This window comes from Engraulis encrasicolus, chromosome 6 (assembly GCF_034702125.1).
Source record: "Engraulis encrasicolus isolate BLACKSEA-1 chromosome 6, IST_EnEncr_1.0, whole genome shotgun sequence".
Classification (NCBI taxonomy): Eukaryota; Metazoa; Chordata; class Actinopteri; order Clupeiformes; family Engraulidae; genus Engraulis; species Engraulis encrasicolus.
The window spans coordinates 15,777,881-15,790,380 of NC_085862.1; the positions used below are offsets into that span (position 1 = coordinate 15,777,881).

At 46.2% G+C, this 12,500-nt stretch overlaps 1 protein-coding gene across 1 annotated transcript in view; it reads left to right on the forward strand.

Moving 5' to 3' along the window:
* Positions 1 to 12,500, forward strand: part of LOC134450791 (collagen alpha-1(XXIV) chain) — a 196,981-nt gene that overhangs the window by 1,242 nt on the left and 183,239 nt on the right. The gene's annotated exons all lie outside the window — the stretch shown is intronic.

The following is a 12,500-nucleotide window of genomic DNA, read 5'->3' on the forward strand; positions in this document are numbered from 1 at the left end:
CTCGTCATACGTGCTTGCTGAGTTTTACTGATAGTTTAGCCTGTGACCAAGACAGAGAGACGCTATCCCGCTGCGGATAAATTCTTGGTCAAGGACCAAATGTATACCAGATGATAAGCCCGCTGGAATAGCTTCACTGCAGAGAACAGTTGTAGCCTCTGCGGAGGGACAGCTCATAGGTCGTGTTCTTTAATACGCATAGGCTACTAAAGAGTGTACACAATCCAAAGACTAATAACTTATTTAAAGGAAATTCGTCTCTGTCAACCCGTCGCATATTTAGTTATGCCTGTTGTGTGATCGTTAAAGTAAAAAAATAAAAATAAACCTCGTGCCAAACAAACCGTGATGACACGTTATACGGGGTTGCCGTTCTGCACACCCCTTTGCGCCTGCCTGCCTGCCTGCTTGCCTGAGTGAGAGTCGAGCATGAAACCGGTTATGCCTAAACATTCCTCATGCGAGTGTGTATGGGTTATATACATTCGGCTACGCGGTTTTTGCACAGCTGTTACATTTGGCTCCGGCAGTTTGGGCTAGATCTAAACTCGCTCTTACTCTGCTTGTGTGAGTCACCGTACACAGCTGTACAGCACTGTGCTCTGAACTGTTATTTATTCTGTGGTGGTCTACCTTTACATTTAACACACACACACACACACACACACACACACACACACACACACACACACACACACACACACACACACACACACACACACACACACACACACACACACACACACACACACACACACACACACACACACACACACACACACACTTTCTGAAATGTTGGAGAATGGAAGAGAGAGAGAGAGCGAGAGAGAGGAGGAGCTTGATCCGCACTCAATACAAGTGTCCCCTGAAACCATCCTGCACTTCACTATCCTGTCTTGTTCTTTGGCTGTAAATCATTGGCCTTGGGTTAAAGCGTAAAATGGTCTATTTACTGTAAATGAAAATAATAGTTCAGCATGGAATGGCTGGGTGCTTTTCTGTTTAGTTTAGTTTAGTTGCTATGTTGAATCCCATGCAGACGCCTCCCTCCCCCTATTGTTCTTCATTCACTATGTTGTGTGAATGAAGGTTTGGGGAAGAAGTGTTTAGGTGGTAAGTGTTGTTCCACCATATTTAGCAGCGGTATGAAGTTTACCCCCCTTCTTTAAACATACTACGTTCAAGGGAAAGCAATTGGCTGGTAAGGGGTCCCCCCCTCCCCAAGGGGTTTCTTGTGAGCTTACGTGATTGGTTTCTCCCACCGGGCCAAGTGAGACATTCTTCAAACAATTAGGCTACATTACAATTGATTAAGCCGAAAATACAGAGTAGCCCACACACACACACACATAACAAAATTGGAGCAGATTAGGAGGCTTAGTTTTATAGTCTTTGAAAACTACAAACACTTATAGGCCACAGATAGTTGACAAATGAAATCCAAGAAGTTGGAGATGCAGAGGTGTATGGAGTAGAATTGAACGTAAATGAAAAGTAAAAAGCTTCATTAGCTGCTCATTAGTGGAAAGCTGTTGTAACATGGTGTAGCGTGGTGTAATGTGTAATAATAATGTAATAATGTAATGTAATGTAATGTAATGTAGCTACCAAGCAAAAGTACTAGTGTTGTACGAACATCATGGATTTAATTCTACTTTATACAACTCTGTCCAGGTGTTTCCATTAATTATTAGAGGTATGCCATCCACTGATTGAGTCATTTGCAGATGCAGACAAGCCGTGTAAGCCGTGGTGTTGGCAAGGGAAAAAAACAATCAGTTAGTGCAGCCTGGACATCTGCAACCTCCCCAGCTGACAGAAAAGAGCAAACCAATAAAGTCCTGGAGAAGTTTGCTCAGGGTGCTTTGTCTGCTTGCTGCCCTGTGGACTAAGCAAATCTTTGCTCAGGTCTGCAATGCCCTCTTGACTCTCTGGCCAATTTGGACGAGGAAGGGGAAGGCAGCTCAGGGCATTTAACAAGCCGACGTGCAGGGTCGAAGCCGGGTTGAGTTCACAACATTATGCAGCAAAAGGGGGCATGCTTGCGTTATTGTCTGATGTTATGTGAAAGTTGTGTAGGTGGTGCTTTTCTGTGTCTGGAGAACAATTTCTGTTCCAGCCTAGTTTTTACTCCTTTTTGCCTTTTGACTCTCTTTTTTTGCAGTCAGGCAGGTGTGAGATATGAATCATAGCCAGGGTGACTAGATTTCACAGACTATGAACCATTCATTCAGAAGAAAAGATTAAGGGAAATGGATGTGTGTCCTAAATGGTAATTGGCACCCAGTTGGTGACAGACAGAGAGAAGAACAGGCCTCAGGGCTTGGCCAACATAAACAGAATGAATGAATGGTGGCAGGCAGCTATCGGCTAATGTGTGGCTTTGGTCTGGAGGGTTGCAGAGTTGCAGGTTCTAAATCCTGTATTACCCATGGATGAGGAGCCCTAGAGTGAGGCACTGAACCTCACATTGCTCCAGGGAGAGGATCCAATACCCTTTAGCTAAATAATAGCGAATCGGTTTGGATGAAAGCTTCAGCTTCATGTGATGTGATGTAATGTAATCACAGAATGTGCAATACCACAACAGTTCTGGAGAGAGCCCCTGACGCCGGCTTACTTACCCCTGCTCCTTATATGGTCATGTCACAAGGAGAGGAGTGAAGAGGAGCGGAGAGTAGAGGAGTGGAGAGGAGAGGAGTGGAGAGGAGTTGAGAGAGGAGAGAATCGGAGAGGAGAGAGGAGTTGAGAGAGGAGAGAAGAGGAATGAAGAGAGGAGAGGAGCGGAGAGGAGTGGAGAGAGGAGAGGAAAGGAGATGAGTGGAGAGAGGAGAGAAGTGGAGAGGAGAAGATAGAGGAGGGTAGAGGAATGGAGTTGAGAGAGGAGAGAAGAGGAATGGAGAGAAGAGAGGACAGGAGTGGAGAGAGAGGAGAGGAGAGTGGAGGGTAGTGGAGATGAAAGGAGTGGAGAGGAGTGCAGCGGGGAGAGGAGAGGAGAGGAGAGGAGTGGAGTGAAGAGGCATTGGGGTAAACAAGAGAGCACTGGGTCAAGTGCAAGCCTTTATGCGGAGAGAGATTCTCTGCTGCCCACCCCAGTCTCCCTAGTCTTCAATATGGAGCTGGCGTTGTTAGAGAGATGCCAGACTAGCATTGGGCTGCTAGAATGTCAACAGGCCCCCATCCAGGCCATCTGGGGTCAAGGGTCAGAATAGAACACTTCCAGGTCAGGAGGAAATAAAGCACTTCCTGTATTTTTAGTCATGTTTGTGTTTTTTGTGCGGAAAGGTCTGTACCATGTTTTCTTTTTCAGATGACAATTCCAAGCTGACAGTTGCTGGTCCTTAATCAGTTAAGAGGATTTCTATGGGCCCTGTGGGTCTTTCTAGACGGAACAGCAACAAATAAACGTGTCAAAATAGCCAAATCCTCTAGTTTTTAACTCCACATACTAATGGGCTGAGGCAATTTGCATAATTGTGGAAAATCAAAACCACGGGGGAAAAGCCATTTAAATGCCTAGTTTTCCTCATCATTGCTTTCATTCGGTGTCGTTTGCCTGTTTCCATTTAAGCCATTGCATCATGCTGGTTTGATGGACTTGAGCTTGGACCGCGCGTGAAGACGGCGAACATCCCCTGCGGATACTGGAGGGCTTCTCGGCGCAGTTGTGGCTCTGCCTGATTTGCAGCCAATTGCCATTTTGTTCACGCAATTTGTAATTTTCCTCTAACACAGCTGGACAAAAGGCATAAATAAAACAGGCGTTATGCTTAGTGATATTTCGATGTAATTAAACGAACATGATTTGCGATAGTTTATTTTGGGTGGCTGTAAATAGAGATTTGGTCGGGATGTGCTGTCTGTAAACACGTCAGGTCTTGTAATATAGTATAGTGCAACAGTGACGGATTACCACCCAAAAGTGTGAGTTTCTGGAGTAAAATAATAATTAAAAAAGCTTGTGTAGGATTACGCATATTATGGGCCTGGATGGTTAGTCAGGGCATTGTGGCGCTTCCTTTGGTCAACACGAACCTGTTTGGGGAGCACTGTTGACCATTCAATTCAAGTTTCATTTGAGCTGCATTCAGCAGTAGCGTGCTGCTGATGGATCTCTGCATTGACTTGGCAGCCCAATCAGCTTTGTTCATGTGTGTCCGTCCACAGAAGAAAGGAGCTATCTGATGGTGAAATCTGAGGTGGACTGGGACAGATATATGAGGGGGTGGTGGTGGGGGGAAGGGTCGCTCGGCCGCTCAGGATGCATCGATTCAGAATGCCTGCTTTCACTGTGAAGTGGAATTTATTGCCCATAACAGCCTGAGGGGGGTCAGTCACTCTGTGGTGTCTGTGGATATGCTGCGTTACTGGATTGTTAAAGGCACACTGTGTAATATTTTTTTAACGGGTTCTTTCCAGAATTTATGCTGCCCATTCACAAATCTTTCCTTTTTCACTGAACAGCATAGTTGCAACACCTACTCTGGCCACCATCAGTGATCCTCTAAGGCAGTAACAAGTAGTTTTTGTCTTCGGTCTGCCTTTAGCTTTGAAAGTTGAATGATCTCCCTTATGACTATTAGAGACAGGCTTTGGTCATGCTAACTCTCTACTCTGGTTACACTGAAGCACTAGCAACGTGCTGTTTGAGGGAAGAAGGAATGTTTTCACAAATAACAATCTTTGTTGTTCGTTTATTTGTTTGTTTTCTGTCTTGTTTCGTGGACAAAGTGCTGTCCATTGTCCATGCCTTTTTCTCTGTAGACACAAACTGCACTGCCGTGGCCTAATGCTTAAGGGGGGCTTTAGATCGGAGGGATGCAGGTTCAAACCCTATCATTCTACTTCCTACCACACTCCATGGCTGAGGTGCCCTCGGGTTAGGGTTGCCACATCTGTCTGGAAGCAAATCTGTACATTTCAAACACAATCAACCTTTTTTGCTTGTACGTAATGTCATCCTTCATTCATTGTCCCGAAAAGTACATTGTTTTTGTTCCGGGACAGACCATTAAAAACCAATCAGGAACAACTCGGACAGGTGGCAACACTGCATTGGGAAAGGCACTTAACTCCATACTGCTCCAGGGACTGTAACCAATACCCTGTAAATAAGTCTAAGCCACTTTGTATAGAAGCATCAGCTAAGTTTAGTGTAATGTAATGTAATACTCTGGTCTGCCAGCGCAGTGTAGGGGTGCCTAACTCAGCTCTGTTAGCTCATGCTGTGGCTCAGGTCAGTGCCAGAGAGAATACATGATACACGTATAGATGTTTTATGATACATTTTATTAGAATCTCTATAGATTTTTACTATCTCTGGCCGTGCTCAGTTGGCCCACTGGCCAGCGCAGTGCAGTGTAGGGGTGCCGAGCTCTGCTCTGTTTTGGCTAGAGGAATGTCGCACTGGCATCACGACCAGGCAGCAGGTGACGCGTCTCGTTTGTTGTTTCCCTTCTCTGGGAGCCCAGGAAGCCACTGCTGCTCTGGGAAAACAAACATGGCTGACTGCTCAGCCACCCCAAACCCACTTGGCCACACACAGAACAACAACACTCCACTGCCCTCCAACTCCACACACCCCAGCCACAACCCACCCACAACCCCCACCACTACCACGCACTGTAACAATTAAAGGTTCCTAGAAGAACCCTCGGTTCTCCCTAAAGGTCCGCTGATGAACCTTTGCTGTCGGTGCCCCCAAGTTTTTCTAAAGGGTTCCTCAGAGAACCTCTGCGGGTTCCCCTGCAATGGCGAACTGAAGTGAAGAACCCCTGAAAGTGCTTTAAGGAACCCTACTAAAGCCACTGTGGAAGAACCCTTAAACCATCTGGGGGTTCATTGAGTAACTTTCAAATCTTCACCTGACTTAACAGACAGGGTCTTATGAATCACCCAGGACAGAGAGATGAATACTAGGCCAGGCGCACAACATGCACCCCTGACTAGTACACAGCAAGCGGTAGCCATGGGATATACGAGCGAGCTGGTTCAAACCACTACACAGTAAATGTTCAGTGTGAATATAAACACTTAAGAGAGTTGATGTAACATTTCTAGATTGAATTTAGTTCCAGAGTGTTCACTATGTGTTGAGTTACGTAACTCTGTTTTTTTTTACTGTGTACTACAGCCATTTTGATTGATTACTTCTCATAACCCTTTTGCTGTTCCCCTAATGAAGACTTGGAAAGCTTTTGTAGTTTGCCCCCTTGCTGAGCAGTCCCTTGCGTTCTGACAGAGACATCAAAACACACCGTTTTTTTTTGGTCTGTCACCAGCATGAACAATTGCCGCCTGCTTGTGCTGCGCAGTGATAGTTATTATACAGTGTGTCCGTCAGACTGATGTACCGTACCGTATAGTCAGAGGTTTCCTCGGGCGGCACTTTTTTCTTCCAGCGATGCGGTTATGTAACGTTTAGGCCCATCCTTTTTTAATGATGTATGTGCGCACATGCCTCTCCTGACAGATTCGCCCCTTTACCTTACAGACAGACGGATCATATTGTAACCCCTAACTCAACTCCGGGGGTCACACGTTTTTCCTGAAATGCCATTTGGATTAGAAACGCTTTTTGCCTTTTTTTTTTCTTTATTTCTTTCTTTTTTTTAAACCGTAAATAGGATTATGCTATTACTTTGTGTCATAAGTCTGGCACTAAAAAAGAAAATCAGCTGTAAAGTCAGCTCCTTTGATCTGTAACTGCTGAGTTATGTAAGATGCAATCCAACAATCCCCGGTTGGCTCTTTTCAGACACATTACGTCCACTCATGGACCTTCTGAGACAACCGAAGAGACTGAAACTGTGATATTTGTGATGATCCAGTTTAGTTGGGAATTTGATTGATTTACAGACAGACTGTGAATTTGAAGCTCAGCTGAGGTTTGTGCTGTAAGCCAAAATGCGTTATAATGAGATACATGGTGGAGATGCCTGAACCGCATGTAGTCTTAGTTCAAGCAGGGATCTCATGGACTTTTTTGTAGTGTTTTCTTTGTTTTGTTTTGCTTTCTTTTCCTTGTCATGTCACTGGTGAAAGTGAATCCCACCAATGCTGGTGTGAATTTCTCGAAACCAAAGTTGCTTACTACTGTACATTATCTACTTCGTTGCTTTCAATGCATTTTCCCATTGGCAACTACCGAAGTTGCTAACAGGCTAACAACTTCCCTTTTGAGAAACTCACCCCTGGTCACTCTAAGAGAGTCCCACCAGTGCTGGCCACTCTAAGTACAGTACAGCAGCACAGTAAAGAGCCTCAGTTGTACACAGTGCCCCCCTGAGGGAGATGACCACTCACTGGTATCTCCCCAACATCATTTTTTTCCAAGGCTTCCCAGACTCCCTCATTGACAAGGGTGGGGGGCAGCTGTGGCCAAATGGCTAGAACGGTGGTCTTCAGGTTTAAGTTCCACCCTTCCCATCCATGACTAAAGTACCCTTGAGCAAGGCAACTAACTCATATTGTTCCAGGGGCTAGCCAATATCCTGTAAATAATTGTAAGTCGCTTTGGATAGAAATGTCAGCTAAGTGTAGATGTAATGCTTAAGGTTCCATCATTCACAGGGCTGTTGCACCACATTCTGGGCCCTATGTATGGATCCCCCATGTGGTTAATATGCAAAAACAAAAATCTGACTCCCTGTGGGGGCCCCTGAAATATGGGTCCCTGGTGACTCCCAATTTGCCCCCCTATTTCAACACCACTCTTCACTTGTGACGGAACACATTCATTGTATTTCCCCCAAACCTTGCAAGAATTAATTGAGTAGTAGGGAACTCTGTTCGTGGTTTGCTCAACACATTCACATGATCTCAGTGTTCTTTTGAGACTTTGTTGATAACCCTACTCCGAACCTCTGGGGATGACAATGCTTTTTATGTCGTGATTAAATCCAATTTTGAGCTCATGCTCTACTGAGTTCACCTAACACCCCCAGTCAAGGACATTACCTAATCAACAAGCTGGCAAAAAATACCAGAGCAGACAAAACACCACACCGCACCACACCAAACCGCTCCACCACACCACACTAAACCACTCCACAACAGGTAGACAAACAGCTGTGGAGGCCTGGACGGGGCGTATGTGTGTCCCCCTTGCCTTGATGGGGTGTGTCTCGTCCCCACCCTCTCCCCTGCTGGACACGTGTGGAGGGGCGGAGGATGGCACAGGCCTCCCCACCTCTCCAGCCGCCCTTATTGCCCCTAACCTGCAGTTAAGGGGTGTGTGTAGGGGTGTGTCCGTGTATTTGTTTCTGTGTGTGTGTGTGTGTGTGTGTGTGTGTGTGTGTGTGTGTGTGTGTGTGTGTGTGTGTGTGTGTGTGCGTGTGTGTGTGTGTGTGTGTGCGTGTGCGTGTGCGTGTGCGTGTGCGTGTGTGTGTGTGTGTGTGTGTGTGTGTGCGTCTGCGTGTGTCTGTGTGCATACGTGTGTGTGTGTGTGTGTTTTAAGGGGTGGTCATTTCCTCAAGGCCGTGTTTAAGGGGGCTGAGGTGGATGGGCAGGCGGGCTGATAATTTGGCTGCCGGCTGGCCATAGCTGGCGGTGTGTCTGCCTGGGCAGGTAGTCTGTCCCCGAAAAAATCACGGAGTGCATTCAACACCTCCAAATACGCAACACTGGGTGCTGCTTACCTTTGTTGAATAAACTCAAACTTGCAAAATAAATGAATGAAGAAGCACTCTTCAGATTTCTTCGCCATCGCCATTTCACATTTGAAGGAGGGTTTAAGTCTGAAATGTCTGTGAGGCGATTAAATAGTCAAAAGAAAACGGATGCGTGCCTCTTTATTTATTTTGTTTTGCCTGCTGGCCCGCCTGCCTACAGTACATACACCCTCTTAGTCATGGGCAATCATTCATGAGAAGTTAGGGCGTCAGACTTGTAACCCAAAGGTTGCCGCTTCGACTCCCAACCCACCAGGTTGGTGGGAGGGAGTAATTAATAGTGCTCTGCCCCATCCTCCTCCATGACTGAGGTACCTTGAGCATGGTACGGTCAGAGAGAGTAGAGAGAGGTTCCGTTGGCCCATTGTTTCCGGGTTCTATTATTGCAAGGGGGAGGGGAGGAAATCCCCCTTTAGGCAGACCTAAGGACTGTTCTATTCATTCTAGGAGTATTATGACACGCCCCTTTAGGCAGACCGGAACCTGGTCATGTTAGGTGCCCATAGCAACCTATTACATTGGCATATCTCTATTTACTTAAAGAATCTCTGGTACGGTCCTGCCGCAGTGCTCCATCAGGGCACTGTTTGGGGCTGCCCTCTTGCATGGGTGAGGAATAAATGCAATTTTGTTGTGTGTTGTGGAGTGTTGTGTCACAATGACAATAGCGGTTTCCCAGGTGAGCTGTCACTTCACCAGCATTGTGTTGTGCTGAACTCCACTGGAACCCCCCACTGGCTGACACTGTTTATGTTTCAGCTCTCTCTTGCTGTCTCTCTCTCTTGTACACTCTTGTGCTGTTTCTCTCTCTCTCTCTCTCTCTCTCTCTCTCTCTCTCTCTCTCTCTCTCTCTCTCTCTCTCTCTCTCTCTCTCTCTCTCTCTCTCGCTCTCTCTGTCTCTCTCTCTCACACACACACACACACACACACACACACACACACACACACACACACACACACACACACACACACACACACACACACACACATACACACACACACACAGGCACACAGACTGTCGTTTTGTTTTCTTTTCTTCCACTTGGGGGGATAATTAGCCTCAGCCAGCTCTTGACCACATAGTGTCCACATCAAACCTCCCATTGTCAAAGGAGCGATGTGTTGCCTCAATATGGCTTTGTCTGTGCAACACACAGCACATCCACAACCAGGTCCCTCGCCACAAGAACTCTTTGGATGCACTTCTCATTCAGAGAGAAAGAAGGTACTTGTTTAGGTGATAGTGAGCATAGAAAAGTTTGTGTTTTTGTGCGCAAGACACAAGGATTCAAGCAACGACAAAACAGGGGTGAGTTTCTCAAAAGAGAAGTAATTAGCCTGTTAGCAACTTCGGTAGTTGCCAATGGGAAAATGCATTGAAAACAACAAAGTAGCTAATGTAGTAAGCAACTTTGGTTTTGAGAAATTCACCCCAGAGTTGCAGTTTCACAGCGGAGACACTTCAGCATTAGTGGCTGGATGGAAGCTTGGGGGAAAGGGAGGCAGCAGCTGCACCACCACTTCTTCTCTCTACTCTCTCTGGCTGCACAGTGCAAAGTCAGTGATGCTGCATAACCTTACAATGTCAGTCTATAATACTATAAAATCATTATTTTCACTGTTAGTGATGGCTTGTGTGGTTGGAAATTTTGAGCCAAGAACTTTTTGATGGTTTCATCTTAATATTTGGCTAAAAGTTTTGTCAAGAAGAATAGGTGTATGTAGGACTGTATGTCAACATATGCTGCACAAGTTCAGTGGATATGAATTCTTATGGTAGCTGCACACGTACATGTATGTCCAGAATCTAATTCAATTTGAATTGATTTACAGCGAAAACCCAGGTTCCCAGTCACTACTGAAAATAAAGAAGCAAGAAAAAAAGTTCAACATCTGATAGCTAGAGCGTGAGAAAAGACACATTCTTACAACAACAATACAAGATGCATGGCTGACAGTCTTGCATGTAATGTAATGTAATGACAGTCTGCCGCTCCAAGTATGGCTGACGGGTTGAAGTGAACCCTGACTACTTGCCGGTATTCTGCCTCTCCAAACATGGCTGATAGAGCTGATAGTATTCAGGCTCACTGCCTGATTTCAGGCTCATCAGAGTTTGTTTGCATATAGTCAGAGATTCTTTAAGTATGTAGAGATATGCCAATGTAATAGGTTGCTATGGGCACTTAACATGACCAGGTTCCGGTCTGCCCTAAAGGGGCGTGTCATAATACTCCTAGCATTGAATAGAACAGTCCTTAGGTCTGCCTAAAGGGGGATTCCCCCCCTCCCCCTGGCAATGATAGAACCCGGAAACAATGGGCCAATGGAACCTCTCTCTCTCTACTCTCTCTGATATAGTCATTAGGGTTTTCTTATTTCAACAAGTGTTCAGGATTTTCTCCTCCTATCAGGCCTGTACTTGGGGTTCACACTCAGGGCCTGTGGAGTGGGCCGAGCACATGATGGGATGGTGATTTGTGCTCCACGAGGTTCACACTGGAATGCAGGCCTGGGGGAAGTGTGTGTGGTGGAGGTGCAGTGAGGTGGAGGTGGTGTGTGTGTGTGCGTGTGTGTGTGTGTGGGGGGGGGTAGTCTGTGTGTGTGTGTGTGTGTGTGTGTGTGTGTGTGTGTGTGTGTGTGTGTGTGTGTGTGTGTGTGTGTGTGTGTGTGTGTGTGTGTGTGTGTGTGTGTGTGTGTGTGTGTGTGCATGTGCGTGTGTGTGCATGTGTGTGTGTGGGCGCATGCACGTTTGTGTGCTCATTCCATGGTATGTATGTTCATGCGTGAATGTGTTTCTGTATTTACATTTGTAAATGTATACATTTGTACACTGTGTGTGTGTGTGTGTGTTTACGTGTGTGTGTGTGTGTGTGTGTGCGCGTGTGTGTGTTTGTCAAGAGGAGTGGTCCAGGGGTGTTTCTCAAGGTGAAGAGGACTCATAATGACAGGCTTCACCCCCCCCCACAGGACCCGTCCCCTTGTCCATGTAAACACAGGGCCGAGACCTGGGCAGATGGCCTCTCTTTAACCCACTCATTCATTACATTACATTACATTACATTACACTTACGTAGCAGACTCTTTTATCCAAAGCCACTTACGGATACTACAGTACAGGGTATTGGTTACAGTCCCTGGAGCAGTGTGAGGATGTGTGCCTTGCTCAAGGGCCCCTCAGCCATGGAGGGAGGAAGGGATTGGTAAGGGTGGGGATTGAACCTGCAACCCTGTGATCTACAGTCCAGCTCCTGAACCATTAAACCACGGCTGGCAGTCATTGACGCAAGGGCTTGGTTTTTGCAGGTCATTGCAGAAGGTGGGCGTTTTGGATTGAGTGTCCCTGCCGTCTCACTATGCGCGAGATGACGGGTTTTTGTGGCTCGGAGCGGCGTGCATCATAATTGAAAAGGGTCTTTTAGCCTAAACTAGGTGTTGAGGAGGAGGATGACGAAGTGGAGGTGGTTTTGTCGGGTGACAGGGAGTCATTTGTAAAAATTTGTTGGCGGTTTGTCCCCACCATTACATACAAACCCTATTACGGTAATAAAAGTGTGGGGGTGTATTTCAGCGCGCCTGTGCCTTGGAAGGAGTAACGTTGGAATTTACAGGGAAGCCAAATCATGTGTGACAGACAGAAGGCTTGTCCTGCGTTTGTTGTTTACATTTGGATGACTGCACCGGTTGCCGGTGATCAACTTAAAATGCAGGAAATGTAAATGTCTACTGGAGAGTTGATTTGCCGTGATGGACTACTTACACGTGACGAAAACAAAACGTTTGTTTGTGTTGGACTATTTATGTTCTGCTAAATATACTTCACCCCAG